Consider the following 16,203-nt stretch of genomic DNA (forward strand, 5'->3'; position numbering starts at 1 on the left):
GACATCAAGTGAGAGGACTTTTAAGGTTGTTAAAAGAACAGTAGGTTCATGAGGATGTACAGTTGGATTTGCTGGATTATGTTTCTAAATTTAAAGATCGGTTGGAAAAAGTTTGGACTTTGGCTCAAGAGAATTTAAAAATGTCTCAGGGAAAAGTGAAGCGATTGTTTGACAAAAAGTCTCAAGTGAGGAATTTTAAGCCAGGAAGTGTCAATTTTGTTTCCAACACTTTACAACCCTCTTAGAGAAAGTTTTTCTGGTTCATATGAAATTGAATCAAAACTAAGTGATGTTGACTATTTGATAAACACTCTCGTTCGTAGGTATAAAACTCAGGTTTGCCATATCAATGTGTTGAAGCCTTACTATGAGAAAAATAGTCGTGCAGAACAGGTTGAATCACAGGTGTTGGCTTTTGACAGGGTTAAGGAAGTTATGGATCATAAGATTGTGGAAACAACATCTTGTGAGGGTTATCATAAAGAAACCATAGTTCCTGTCTGTCTGTCTAACGCAACATCTTTGGAAAACCTAGATGAAAAGCTATGTCATCTTATGCCACAGGAACAAAGGCAGTTGAAACATTTGCTTTTGAAATATGCAGATTTGTTTCCTGATGTCCCAAAAAGGCCGCCAGTACTTTTTCATGATGTGGATGTTGGGGAAGTAAATCCTATAAAACAACATTGAAAAAAGTAAAATAATGGATAATGAGGTGGAATACATGTTGTAGAATATTTTTAGACCTTAAAATTCCAAATTTAAAATTCAAATTCAAAGTTAGTAATTACTTTAGCTATCCACAAATTTTTACCCAAGGGTAATATATGAAATATATGCAGAGAGCCTGGAAATTGCAACATTTGCAAACTGAAACAAAAAAAATAACAGTGCCTGGAATATCAGGAGGGGAGGGGCAGAGAACAAGAGAGAAGAAGTTAGGAGAAGGCAGTCTGAGAAAAGGCAGACTTCTAATATGGTAGCCTGAGTGCAGTCTCTGTGGAAATCAGGAGTGGTGGCTAGTCTTCCCGGTGTGGCATAAAGGAGAAGAACTCTGTGAGAAGAACCTTGAAAGAAGACGAGTTTCTTCTGGAAGACACTCCTGTTTGGGGTGTCCAACAAGCAACACCCATCTCTATGTAACCCTCCACAACTTTCCTGCCTGGTAATTCTAAGTAAAGCACTGAAGTTTGCTTAAATACAATGATTATTGATTCTGTGCACAGAATTGAAGATTACTAGAAACTGTAGCCTTGAAAACGTGGACAGAGGAAGATTGTCCAGTAAAAAGGACTTTCTTGAAAACACATTACACACATGTGCTTAGATTAGTTTGGGGGAAGGGATTGTGTAAATAACTTAGTGTTGATAAGTTACGGTAAGTGTTGATCTTGTTCTATACTCAGAGAATTAAATTAATTTTGTTTAAGGAACCATTACTTTGGTGTATTTCTATTGCTGCTGGTATATGGGGTTCTCTGAACTCGTAAGTTATATTGTTGAAAATGGGTAATTGTAGAAAGTCCACTGGCCAACATTGTGGGTTTTTTTTAAGTGTAGAGCCATCATTCAGAGCTTAATGTATTCATTTACGTGGACTCCTTTATCTTAACACACAATTTCAAGCCCCATCCCCATCAGTAGATCTCTCCCGGCTAGGTTGCATCCCAGCCATTGGTGGTGGAGAAGGGAAGGTAAGTGTTTCGTATTGCCGTATGTTACACTTCAGGGGTCAGTGGAATGATACTGTTTGGTTCTGCCTTCAAGTCCTGAAAGGCAGACTGTGTTTTCAGAAACAGGGAATCTGTATTGTTCAACTAGTTCATAATCCAGGGTGGAAAGTGTTTCTCCTGCATAAATTGAAAATGGAATTGGGAATTCCTGTACAGTTATTTGCACAATTGGTTCATTTTCTCCTCTTGCTGCTAAGGGAAATATTGGGGATGGCTTATCAGGCTCCAGTCACTGCCTGAAGGGGTTGCAAGAGCTAAAGGGAGCCTGTCTGCCCTGAAGGATACCCATATCCTCAGCTTTAGTGGGGCAGCCCCTCTGCCAATGCCCTCTTCCCCCCCCCCCCCACATCTAAGGCAGATAATTGGTTATGCATAGTTCTGGGGGCCGATTGGTTATTGGGTGGTTCATTACACACAGGGTTGATGGGGGCCTCTCTTTTCTGTTGAATCTAGGCATGGGGGGGGGGGGCCTCCACTCCTACCATGTGTACACGGTCTGTTGTGTCTTCTGGAATAGTATTTGACCACTGCTTGTAGCGCTTCCATCAATGGGGCTTGCAACTGTGTCATCTGGGTCAGTTTCACATTTGTCAGTGAGGTCAGACTCATGTGGGCAAAGGGGAAATTCATATTTAATCTTTCATATCATGGCAGCCTTTAACTCTTTGCTGTTGGGCCAGAAAATGACCTATGCCTGTCGCTGTTGCTCTCGGGTGTTATCTGTCCAACCAAGATTAATTTTTATCAATGAGGCCGTCTTCTCAGTTCAGCTCTGTATTAGGATCGCATTGAATTGTGGGGAGGTTCCCTCATTGTGTAGGTCTGATCACCTACATAGGTTCTGTAGGTTGTATTGAATCTTTCCCAATAATCAAGTGATGATTCTTTAAGAAGTGGTTTACATTCGAGTTCCCTACCCATGTTAATTGTTCCTTTCAGACATTCAGTAAACCCATCAAGTATACAGTTCACTTTCCCCTGTTCAGTGTTATGAATTTGAACTAGCATTTTGAAGGTTGTGATGGGCGCAGCTCCTCTACCTAATGCCTTTTTCTACTTTTCATTTTCCTCAATGTCTAGTACTGCGTGTATCAGGGAAAATATGGGAACCTTATGTAATTTATGAATTTAACAGGGTCTTTCCTTCTGTCCGGAGCATTTTGTGAAATGAGTATCATTGCATGTGGCTTCCAGGGATATACAGTTCCATGGTGTCACTCTGATTCCCACAGCCTGCCCTTGGGTTGGGATTGTTCTGTTCGGTAGTAGCCTGCGTGGCTTGCTAGTATGTCTCTTTGGATAAGCTTTTATTGTCTCTACTATTGCCCCATAGCTTACATCATCCCTCTCTTTTTCTTCATCTGAGTCAGAAGGTATTGGAGCTTGTGGGAGTCAAGTTCTGCCTTTGAATCGAGTGGTTTGGGGTAAGGCGTTAAGGTGGTGCATGTGGTGGAGGGGGTGCCCACTGGGAATCTAATAATTTTCCTTCCTTATTATCATGAATAAATAGGTTTGCTATGCCTGATATAATGTTACCTAATATGTCACTTGTTTTTTTTTGTTACTTTATTAATCATTAAGCACTTCTGTTTCTTTTCCTTATCTCTATTCTATTGTAGCTTGTCATACCAGTCACACTCTCATTGTAATACCTGCCAGGTTTTTTGGATGTCCATTTTGAATGCTTACTGCTGTCCCTCTGCTGCTCGCATTATCCCTCCAATTCTTACTTTTTTCCCTTATCCCACTTTTTGTGAGCCTCCTCTTTCCAATCTTTAATTCTGTTTTTCCATTTTCTTAGAAGCTTCTTTTTCCCATATTAGTTGCTCTGCCTTGGCAATAGTACCGGTATCCCACCTCCCTCCTAGTCTCTTAGTTAAAACCACTGACAGGACGCAGTATTGTTTACCAAGTTTAGGATTGATGTAACACATTGTTTGCATCCATCTCCACACGGCAGAGCAATGGCCCACACTTATCAATAGTCTGTCCCATTTCCCAGCCTGATTTCCAAATTTTCCCTGACAGTATTTCCTTGTGCCAAGGTGCACCGAAGTACCTTGTGGCCAATGGTTAAATACTGGAATCTCCTATTGGCGAATTGTTTAAATAGACACTAGGTTGATGCCGCAATCTGCTGCTCATTTTGATATCCAAGTCTTAGTGGCACCCTTCCATATATACCCGTAATTGGCAGAACAGTGTCCTCAATTTGTGCAGGCTATAGGCTATGCAATACCAAGCGCATGTTTGATTTCTCAAATCTCTTAAAACTCTACCATTACCATCATAATTCTTATTACCTTATGCACTGGTTCTTGTCTCTTGGCCAGGTACCAGATCGGTCTTTTATGAGGGACCACAATGCTCCCTTGGATCAATGAAGAAGTTCAGTCTCAAGGTGCATTTCAACTCCGTCCGATATTCCATTGTCCTTATGGCCACCTACAGAGTACATGGTGATCTTCCCAGCGAGAGAATGCCGTCTATGCCAAGATACAAAATGTACAGCAGAACCAGAGTACAAAACACAAATTTAATTGAGTCACGCAAGCAGAAATGAGCAATATTAGGTTTGGGTAGATAATGTCTTTAAGCACTTTCAAGTAAGGAAAAAACCTGTCTGTAAAGACAGAGGTTCTTCGCCCTTAAACCTAAAGACGTACCTTTCTAAATGTGCCATGGCCGGATCCAAGGCGCCGATTCCAACCCTTCTCGGGTAAGGATAATCAGTGAAGTGCTTTGCTCCGCCTCCTGACCTGAATGCACAGCCGCTGCAAGTGGCTGGTTAGGGGCGTGCTGTTGATGCCGTCAGCCTGCGGCCCATCTTGCCACTCACCCCTCTCCTTTCATGATCCCCTCTAGATGGGTGGTGGCAGGGACTGTCGGGACAGCAGAGGCCAGCGGAGCAGAAGGAGGTGTTGGGGCAGCGGGGCAGATGGGGCTGTCAATGGGGGCCAGCAGGGCAGCAGGAGCCCTCAAGGGGCGGGCGTTGCAGACTATGACAGCCTCACCGGGCCGTTTCGGCCTTTGGGACCGCTCTCTGCAACTGAAAACATGGCAGTGAAATGGCCATCTTCCCTACCCATAATCATCGACACAGCTGGAACCACAGAGCGGATCCAGTTGCGTGAGGGAATTATGAGTAGGGAATATGGCCATTGCTCTGCTGGGTATTTAGGATGGGTGGTGCTACGGCACCAGTCGTCCCACCTCCATCAGATCCAGAGGGCACTACAAAGCACCTCTTGATACGAATGGGACACTGGAGTAGCCTTTTAGGGCTGCTGTCTAAAAGGTAAGTTTTAAGTTTTAGATCCATTCTTGTAGCCGGCCTCATTCAAAGAACCCAGTGGAAGGGTACAATATTTAAGAACAATTCTTGAATACAAATTCGAGAGATATCTCTTTGAGAGCATCGTTACAAGTTAAGGCATTACAGTTGATATTTGCACATTTCCAAAGACAGCGAAATGGTTGACGTTGATTGGCTTTTTACATGCACGTTATAATTAAAATATATGAATGTGTAGCATAAAAAATTAAAAGCAGTCTGTAAAGCTGCTCCCAATGTACAGTGGCTTCTGTGTGCTGTATGCCTCATTTTTAGTCATTCATTAACACTTGCAAATGCCAATTTCACCCTAAACAGAAAGTCATTTATACCAGCAAAAGGGAGGGAAGTTGCTAGGGTGAAGTTCTCTGAAGCCTATGTCTCGATAGGCCATTTCAGATAGCCCAAAAGTTGAGATGCAAAGGTGGAGAAACTCTGCCAAAACGCATAATCTCCTACCTCTCTGAATGTGTGGATGCAGTCTCCAAGCCCTCACCAACCCCCTCTCCAAGAGAGATAATCTCTGCAGTGCAGCCCTCCGCCGATCAATCTGAATGTACAGCCACGCTAAGCGGCTGTTTAGGAGCGGGCTGATGATGCCGTCAGCCCGCAACCCATCTCCCCACTCACCCCTCTCCCTCCAAGTCCAGGGTGGCAAGGCAGTGGGAGCCCTCGAGGCAGTCGGGGCAGCAGGGGCCTGTCAGCGGGGGCCGGCATGGCAGTCGGGGCAGGGATCATTGGAGAAGTGGGAGCTGTCAGTGGGGGTCGTCGGGGCAGCGGGAGATATCAGCGGGGACCGTCGGGGCAGCGGGAGATATCAGCGGGGACCGTCGGGGCAGCGGGAGATGTCAGCGGGGACCGTCGGGGCAGCGGGAGATGTCAGCGGGGACCATCAGCAGGAGCAGCGGGAGATGTCAGCGGGGACCATCAGCAGGAGCAGCAGGAGATGTCAGCGGGGACCGTCGGGGCAGCGGGAGATGTCAGCGGGGACCGTCGGGGCAGCGGGAGATGTCAGCGGGGACCATCAGCAGGAGCAGCGGGAGATGTCAGCGGGGACCGTCGGGGCAGCGGGAGATGTCAGCGGGGACCGTCGGGGCACCGGGAGATGTCAGCGGGGACCATCAGCAGGAGCAGCGGGAGATGTCAGCGGGGACCGTCGGGGCAGCGGGAGATGTCAGCGGGGACCGTCGGGGCAGCGGGAGATGTCAGCGGGGACCGTCGGGGCACCGGGAGATGTCAGCGGGGACCGTCAGCAGGGGCAGCTGTGTAAACAGTGCAAGCAAAGTAAATTATTTGCCTACGTCCTTGGACTCTCCAACAACTCCATGATCCCTCAATCTCCAGCCAATTCCTTGACCATCCAATCTCTCTCTCTCTCCCTCGCACATCCATCCCTCAATAGATACTGTAGTTCTATTATATCCTCAGCCCCAACTTTGCTGCTGATCATGACTCCCTCAATATTGTGTAAGCCTCTGCCATTATTCTCCACCACAATACCCCATCCAATTTGCTGGTGTTCCCCACTCCTCATCCAAAACTTCAAATCTCACACAAACATTTGCTCTAGTAGTACACACCCTCCCATCATATGCCTTCTCATTACACATCATAGGTCCATCAGGCCTAACTAAGCAATGACCACACTGATGCCATAGATATGCATTATTCCAAAATAACCTAATGAAGACACTGGAGTTTCCAGGTCTATGTTAAAATTAATGGTTTCTTAATGAGAAAATCATCTTCTGCTATTTAATCTAAGCAAATTCATAATAATGCTTATGGTCATTATATCTGGTCTTAATCTTTGCTATTCTGATAGGAAAAGCACTTTTTCTATAGTTCCATTCCATTTTACTATTCTAATGAATCTATCCTGCAGGCTTGATATTTTATTATCTTCTGTTATGAGCCCACAAATCACAAAAATAGAGTGAGCACTAACCTAATCTGCTCAGGATTATGGCCGTTTCAGATCAACCGTCAATTGCGTATTCACTTTAAGATTTGCCATAAAAACAAACCTAGAACACTATATATGCAATTTAGGGAGTTTACAGGATTTTGCACCACTCTTTCAATGTATGGTAGATGAACAAGTGAAACCCACAAACTTGCAACCTTCAACATCATTGTTTATCTTAATATTTTATTTTCTCTGAGGCCCTGTGATATTCATTTTCTGTATATTCCATATTACATCACCGGTTTAATATTTTAATTTTCCTAGGTTTGTCGAATTCAAGTTGCTGTTCACAGATTCTATGCTCACTACCCTCAATGTATTTCCAAGTGCTCATTAATTATGAGTCAAATTGCAAAAAGATGCAAGAGCTCTAGATTATTATATATGCTGTTGTATAGGATGATTCAAAACAAAAATTTCACCTGAAAATTAGGTCGTCCTATACAGAGGGTCTAAAATTCTTGCCTTGCTGATGAAGTCGCAACACCGCTGTCATCTTCCTCCAGTTCTGATGCAATCGCGCGTGCCTCATTAGTTATTTGAGAAGGTTCAACGCTCCTCTGCGGGGTTCAGGTTGTCATCGGCTCTGTACAAGCTTTAAACGGTCTGTTACAGGGACTGACAGTGGTTTATTTAAAAATATTCAAATAAAATTTAAAACTTTAAATGATAATTTGTCATAAAATATTGTAATTTGCTTTTAACTGCATCCACTGGTCAGCAGTAAGTGCCAGATTTGGGGTCGTCTTGTACAAAGTGTATCGCTCAAAATCAACATTTTAGTTGGAAATTCCGAGCTCATCCTATACAATGGCATATACAACAGGGGTAATGGAGGACTTCAATGCTGCTCAACTGGCAAAACAATGATATAAATGAAGACTTTTGAAATGTAAACAGGAGAACTTTCTCATTCAGAATGTTTTCAGCCTATTGGGAAATCAAATGCAAGATTGTACATGTGCAAAAATAAACATGATCCACCACATAACCTCATGAATGATCAGACAGAGATTAAAATGAAACCATAAAAGAAAAAAAGATCAAAATCAACCATGATCTTATTGAATAGTGGTTCGTGCATATTGGGGAATAAAGAAATGGCAGATGGGTAGCTATTGTGCATCAATCTTCACTATGAAAGACATTCATGATGTTCCAACAATTTGAGAGAATGAGGGGACAGAAATGAGTGTAGTTGCTGTTACTAAGGAGAAAGTGCTTGGTAAGCTGAAAGCGTTGAAGGTGGATTTCATCTAGACTAGATGGACTACACCCCAATTTTCTGAAAGAGATAATTGAGGTGATTGTTAATGCATTTGTAATGATCCTTCAAAAACACTAGAGTTGGGAATAGTTCCAAAGGACTGTAAAATTGTAAATGTCACTCCACCCTTTAAGAAAGAAGGGAAGCAAAAGATAGGAAATAATTGACTTCAGTGATTGGTAAGATTCTAGAATCCATTATTAAGAATGAGGTTTCAGGGTACTCTGAAGCACAAGATAAAACAGACTGATCAACATAGTTTCTTTCAGGGGAGATCTTGTCTAACAATATGGTGGAGTTCTTTAATAAAGTAAAAAATACAGAACAGATGTAGGAGAGTATGGTTTATTTGGATTTTCTGAAGATGTCTGACAACATGCTGCACATGAGGCTGCTAAACAAGATAGGAGTCCAAAGTATTACAGGAAAGGATAGAAGATTGGCTGACTGGCAGAACCAAAGAGTGGAAATAAAGTGGACCTTCTCTGTCTGGCTGCTGGTGACCAGTGGCATTTTGCAGGGGTTGTTGTTGGGTCTGCTATGTTTCATGATGCATAAAAGATTTACATGTTGGAATTTATGGCTTTGTGACCCTCTTTGCAGATGATACAAAGACATGCGGAGGGACATGTGGAGTACAACGTAAGGAAGTGTTTAGCTGTGCATTTTGTACAAGGAAAAAAGAAATAGGCTATTTTCTAAATGGAGAAAGAATTCAAAAAGCATTGCCCCAAAGGGACTTAGAAGTCCTAGTGCAGGATTCCCTAAAAAGTAACTTGTAGGTTGAGTCAGGAGTAAGCAAGGCAAATGCAACATTAAGATACATTTCGAGAGGCTTAGAATTTAAAGGTAAAGATGTAATGCTGAGGCTTTACAAAGCGTCGGTTAAACTATATTTGGAGCATTGCAAGTACTTTTGGATCCCCTGTCTAAGGATGTGATGGCATTGGAGAGGGCCCAGAGCTTTGAGAATGATCCCAGGGATGAGATAGTTAACATATCAGAGGTTGATGTTAATGTTATCTGGTCGGAGAATGCCTAGATGGAATATTTTTATTATTTGGTAAGAGGGTAAGTGAGATGTTGCAGCATTCGGCAGGAAATGGCGGTAGAAATTCCTCATTGCTAAAAAAAAGTGTAACTGGCCAAATATAATGGGTGTAGGAAAAATCTCAAATTTCTTGCATTTTCATTTCATCAGGCAAGAAGATACTGTGCTGGGTCCCAAAAATATAAGTTCAGCAGCACCAAAAAACATTTACTCGGATTGATCACATTGCCAAATTCATCAAGCCTCTGGAACAGTGAATCAAGATGATTCTTGTGCTGCTCTTCATCCACACTCGCAACATAAACCTCTGAAATGTCTGAGCTGCATTCTGCAGACCGAATGGCATTCGCAGAAACTCAAACATGCCAAAAGGGGTCATCACTGCTGTCTTGGCAACATCAGAAGACTCTACCAGAATCTAATGTTAACCACGCACCAGATCTATTTTTGTAAACTCACATTTGTTGTGCAGATTCGCTGAGAAGTCTTGCAAATTGGGAATATCGTATGGGTCAGGCACGATGGAATTGTTCAGGACACAATAATCGCCACAAGGACACCAATGCCCAGGCAACTTCTTTGGAACCACATGCAATGGCTATACCCTGCAGCTGTCAGATCTGCAGACTTAGGCCCAGCTCCCACATGTGGTCAAATACTGCTTTTGCAATTTTACAACAATCCAGGGTGTTATATTTGTTCCTTGAAGAACAACCTTGCGTGGTTTTAACATTTAAACAACTTATTTTTTGAGCTACTTGAACCAACAATGACTTCTGTCATAATCAACTTTTTGTTCTTGCACAAACCCTACTGAGAAATGTAGTTCTTTATTATACACGTGTAGTGGGACGAACGACCATGTAGTTAGACAGGCCAAATTGCCACCCCAGTCGTCAGACTTAAAATGGTGCAAGTCCCCTTTCACTCCTGAGAAGCCCATGGTTGATGCCACATGTTGCCCAGGGAACTCCCCGCTTCCAGGTGGCACACCGCTGATCAGGGAGTGATGCCATGGCGCACTGACGTCACTTCCAGAAGTCAGCACACATGTCACTGGAAGTGGGTATTCCCTTGTGTGCAGCACGAGAAAATCAAATAATAAAGTTAGTTACTGGTTCACCCTCACACCGTGTGGATGTCTCTATTCCATAGCTCTGCCGTAGCAGACACTACACATGCATAATAACACATCTATCCCCTTTTCTAAAAAACAAATACAAACACAATACTATGTCTATATAACAAGGGTATCTACATTCCGTGCCAGTCTCTTTCCAGTCAGCAGCTTTCAGTCAGTCTCTGAGATGGTTTAACAGTCTTTTTGGTCAGGTATGTGTTTCCACCGGTGTACTGCTTGCATTTGCTGCGTTAGTATTTGTGTCTTTCAGTGAACTCTGAACAACGTATTCCTTTTCTACATGTGCTGGCCCTTTTTGTACTGACAGGTGATGGGTCACAACCAGGAGTTGGAGCTTGTGGTCGTAGATCTACACAATTCCTTCTCAGAGGTGTCCCTCCTTCCTTCTGGATCTGGTAGGAATGTAGATCTATTTCCTCTTACACATATCCTTGCAAGGACCATGTGCCATAATTGTGATCTCGGATTAGCATTTGAACTCCAGACTTCAGGACAGGTAGGAATTTCATGTCTTATCATGATACTGTTTCTGTTTTACTTTATCTTCCATTTTAGCCTGACTGTTACTCACAATGCACACTGTGCTTTTCTTTTTTTCTTTCACTTTTGAGCACAGCAGAAATTGGCTGTTTCTTCCACTCTGGGTACCATGTGATCTTTCTTTCATTACAATAAAGAAACTTGGGTTCTTTTTAAAACAACTAGATTTATTAACTAAGTAAACAGCCTTAAGAGCAGAACAAACATATATATGCCAAACCTCATGTGGAGGCATCCATCTTGAATCTACCCAAAATGCAACAACATTCCCCAGATGCCACAAACTCCATGTCTGACTCCTCCTGGTGGTAGCACTCTATCACAATAATGTGGGCTTGAAGTTGTATGTTGAAACCCCCGCCCCCAGTATTGGTAAAGGACTCGCATTGTGCATCTTTAACTGATCACAAGAAGCTCCATGTCTCACAAACACTTTTTTCACTGCTGACTGTAGTGTTGTTACCTCTGGGTAATTGGAAAAATAGTCTGTTACTACTATTCTTTTTCTTCTTTGGCTTGGCTTCGCGGACGAAGATTTATGGAGGGGGTAAAAGTCCACGTCAGCTGCAGGCTCGTTTGTGGCTGACAAGTCCGATGCGGGACAGGCAGACACGGTTGCAGCGGTTGCAGGGGAAAATTGGTTGGTTGGGGTTGGGTTTTTCCTCCTTTGCCTTTTGTCAGTGAGGTGGGCTCTGCGGTCTTCTTCAAAGGAGGTTGCTGCCCGCCGAACTGTGAGGCGCCAAGATGTACGGTTTGAGGCGTTATCAGCCCACTGGCGGTGGTCAATGTGGCAGGCACCAAGAGATTTCTTTAGGCAGTCCTTGTACCTTTTCTTTGGTGCACCTCTGTCACGGTGGCCAGTGGAGAGCTCGCCATATAACACGATCTTGGGAAGGCGATGGTCCTCCATTCTGGAGACGTGACCCATCCAGCGCAGCTGGATCTTCAGCAGCGTGGACTCGATGCTGTCGACCTCTGCCATCTCGAGTACTTCGACGTTAGGGATGTAAGCGCTCCAATGGATGTTGAGGATGGAGCGGAGACAATGCTGGTGGAAGCGTTCTAGGAGCCGTAGGTGGTACTATATAGGCCTTTTATACTGCAGACATAAGTAATGTCAGATATTCTCTGCCCTTACATCACTAAACTTACCTCCATAAAGCCTCTGAGGGTGGATCCAGCACGCGAATTCCAATCTGTCATGAGTGTACAGTTAGAGGTGAAGTGCAGTTGCTCCACCTCATCCATAAAGGAACTGCCACTGCAAGCGGCTGTAAAGGAGCAGGGATGATAATGTTGCAATGATGCCATCAGCTGGCGACACTGGAGCCATCACCACGGTGATTGATGCTGCGTTAGGGCTCCCTCCTGCCACCCAGAAATGTCCTCTTCCCGTTCCCCCTCCGCCCCTTGCTCCTTCACCGAGCTCGGCCAGGAGGAGACAGACAAGAGCACGTCGGAGCCCAGTCGGGTGAGCCTCTTTTTGTTTTAACACAGGATCAATGGGATTTTTGTAACCCATAATTCCCCACACCACTGTAACCGCTCTGGGAAACACAGCAGTTGCAGCTGTGCAGGGGATTATGGGTAACAAAGATGGCCATTGCTCAGCACATACTCATGACCTCACGGCAGCGGGCAGTGCTACTGCAACACTTGCCCCGCCTCCCTCATCGCCGGAGGATGGCACCATACACCTTCACCATAAAAGGTAAGTTCACCTTTTTTTCCCTCAAGGAACTGGCTTAAAAGTGGCATCACTCCATAAAAGGGGCTTATGATTCTTCCCATTACAGTCAAACAAATTTATTCCAACTTTGAAGTATGGCTTAACTGGTACAGATTGTGATGTAAATGGTTCTGCTTGCTGCTTTGGTCTATAGGTAAGGCATATTTCACAAGAACCAGTGGTCTGGCCTTTGTCTTGATTCATTCTTGGCCAGTACATCAGTCTCGAGCTATACGTTTGCATTTTTCCTCACCAAAATGTCCTTTATGTATCTTCTGAAGCCTTTCCTTGTGTAGCAACAATGTGATCACAAACCTGTTCCCTTTGAAGACTATGTATTTCACAATTGACACTTCATCTCTGCATGGCCAATAATCCCACACTCCGATTGGATTCTTAGCTGCTGGCCGTCCTTTCTGTATTGTAACGTTGAGCTCTTTCATTTTTTCTCTCTGTCTCTGTTGCTTTCCTGATCTGCTCTGTTCTATCCCAGCTTACTGGAAATGAGGTGATAATCATGTCAACATAAGCCAATATCTCTGCTTTAACCTCTCACTTGCTCTTTTCTTTTTTGTCAACCACTTGAGACAGTGCATAAGCTGCAAATATGTAATTTCCTGGTGTGTAGATAATTTTCACATTGTATTTCTGCAACCTTATCAACATGCGCTGTACTCTCATGAGACAGTCATTCAGTGGTCTGTCTCCACTTCAAGAGCTTGTCAATAAATGTATTGATGGAACCTTTCACATGCATAAGTGCTGGCAAGAAGCTCTTTCTCTATCTGTGCATAGTTGGCTTCTGCACTTGTTAAAGCCCTTGAGACATTGGCCACAGGTTGCCATGTATCCTCATGCCGCTGCAATACCACTGCTCCAAGGCCATGTCGGGATGCATCAGCTGAGATCCTGGTGCGCCTATCTAGATCATAAAATTTTAGTTCAGGCTCTTCTGTTAGGACTTTTCTGAGGGCCTGGAAGCACTCTTCATGCTCGTGCAACCAGATCCACTCAGTTTTCTGCTCAAGGAGTGACCTAAGTGGTGCTGATACAGTCGACAGATGAGGGATGAACTTAGCTAGGTAGGTCAAAATCCCCAAGAATCAATTCACCTCCTCTTTGTTTTGGGGCCTCACAAAATTCTCAATGGCTGATGGCTTTCTTGGATCAGGCTTTGCTCCCTATTTAGATATGACATCGACAACAGACTCGCCAAGGCAAATAGCGCCTTTGGAAGACTACACAAAAGAGTCTGGAAAAACAACCAACTGAAAAACCTCACAAAGATAAGCGTATACAGAGCCGTTGTCATACCCACACTCCTGTTCGGCTCCGAATCATGGGTCCTCTACCGGCACCACCTACGGCTCCTAGAACGCTTCCACCAGCGTTGTCTCCGCTCCATCCTCAACATCCATTGGAGCGCTCACACCCCTAACGTCGAGGTACTCGAGATGGCAGAGGTCGACAGCATCGAGTCCACGCTGCTGAAGATCCAGCTGCGCTGGATGGGTCACGTCTCCAGAATGGAGGACCATCGCCTTCCCAAGATCGTATTATATGGCGAGCTCTCCACTGGCCACCGTGACAGAGGTGCACCAAAGAAAAGGTACAAGGACTGCCTAAAGAAATCTCTTGGTGCCTGCCACATTGACCACCGCCAGTGGGCTGATAACGCCTCAAACCGTGCATCTTGGCGCCTCACAGTTTGGCGGGCAGCAGCCTCCTTTGAAGAAGACCGCAGAGCCCACCTCACTGACAAAAGGCAAAGGAGGAAAAACCCAACACCCAACCCCAACCAACCAATTTTCCCTTGCAACCGCTGCAATCGTGTCTGCCTGTCCCGCATCGGACTGGTCAGCCACAAACGAGCCTGCAGCTGACGTGGACTTTTTACCCCCTCCATAAATCTTCGTCCGCGAAGCCAAGCCAAAGAAAGAAGAAAGAAGAGATATGACATCTCCTATGAAGGTCAGTGTCCTTAATCCAAACTCACATTTTTCTTTATTTAATTTCAAATTGACATTCCTTGTCATGTCAAGCACTTGCATTAGTCGCATATGATGTTCATTGTTGGTGGATGCCCATACAATGATATCATCCATCATGGTCTCAACTCCAGGTACACTTTCAAAGATCATGTGTGATGGTTTTATGGTAGACTTCTGGTGCAGACACAATCCCATATGGTAGCCAAAGAAAGCAGTACCTCCCTTGTGGAGTATTGAAAGTGCATAGTCTCTAACTTGCCTCATTGAGCTTCATCTGCGAAAACCCCAATAACACGTCAAGCTTGATAAACCATTTGGTTCTTGCAAACGGGGACATGATTTCCTCCTGTGTCAGCAATTTAAAATGCTTTCTCTTGATGGCTTTATTGAGCTCTCTTGGGACCAGACATACAAGCTATGCTCCATTTTCCATTTGCACGATGACCAGTGAGCTGTCCCAATCTTTAGGTTCTTCAGTTTTCTGTATGATTTTCATCCATTGCATGTGTGCTAATTCTTGATTACGTTTGTCTGTTTCTTGTGGAAACAGAACTTTGCATGCATGGACAACAGGAGCCACTGTCTCATCTACATGGATCGTGTTCTTTGGCTTGGCTTCGCGGATGAAGATTTATGGAGGGGTAATGTCCACGTCAGCTGCAGGCTCGTCCGTGGCTGGCAAGTCCGATGCGGGACAGGCAGACACAGTTGCAGCGGTTGCAAGGGAAAATTGGTTGGTTGTGGTTAGGTGTTGGGTTTTTCCTCCTTTGTCTTTTGTCAGTGAGGTGGGCTCTGCGGTCTTCTTCAAAGGATGTTGCTGTCCGCCGAACTGTGAGGCGCCAAGATGCACAGTTTGAGGCGATATCAGCCCACTGGCGGTGGTCAATGTGGCAGGCACCAAGAGATTTCTTTAGGCAGTCCTTGTACCTCTTCTTTGGTGCACCTCTGTCACGGTGGCCAGTGGAGAGCTCGCCATATAACACGATTTTGGGAAGGAGATGGTCCTCCATTCTGGAGACGTGACCTACCCAGTGCAGTTGGATCTTCAGCAGCATGGATTTGATGCTGTCGGCCTCTGCCATCTCGAGTACTTCGATGTAAGGGATGAAGTCGATCCAATGAATGTTGAGGATGGAGCGGAGACAACGCTGGTGGAAGCGATCTAGGAGCCATGATTCGGAGCCGAACAGGAGTGTGGGTATGACAACGGCTCTGTATACGCTAATCATTGTGAGGATTTTCAGTTGGTTGTATTTCCAGACTCTTTTGTGTAGTCTTCCAAAGGCGCTATTTGCCTTGGCGAGTCTGTTATCTATCTCATTGTCGATCTTTGGATCTGATGAAATGGTGCAGCCGTGATAGGTAAACTGGTTGACTGTTTTGAGTTTTATGTGCCCGATGGAGATGTGGGGGGTCTGGTAGTCATGGTGGGGAGCTGACTGATGGAG

The 16,203-nt window shown here is 44.5% G+C and overlaps 1 long non-coding RNA gene across 1 annotated transcript in view; it reads right to left on the reverse strand.

Annotated features, from left to right (window-relative positions):
• Positions 1-16,203, reverse strand: part of LOC138755560 (uncharacterized) — a 24,903-nt gene continuing 8,700 nt past the window's right edge. The window contains exons 3-4 of the long non-coding RNA XR_011352391.1: positions 4,037-4,219; positions 1-673 (exon numbers count right to left, since the gene is read on the reverse strand). This is a non-coding gene — a long non-coding RNA (uncharacterized lncRNA). The remainder of the gene's footprint in view (positions 674-4,036; positions 4,220-16,203) is intronic.

Source organism: Narcine bancroftii, chromosome 2, assembly GCF_036971445.1.
Source record: "Narcine bancroftii isolate sNarBan1 chromosome 2, sNarBan1.hap1, whole genome shotgun sequence".
Taxonomy (NCBI): domain Eukaryota; kingdom Metazoa; phylum Chordata; class Chondrichthyes; order Torpediniformes; family Narcinidae; genus Narcine; species Narcine bancroftii.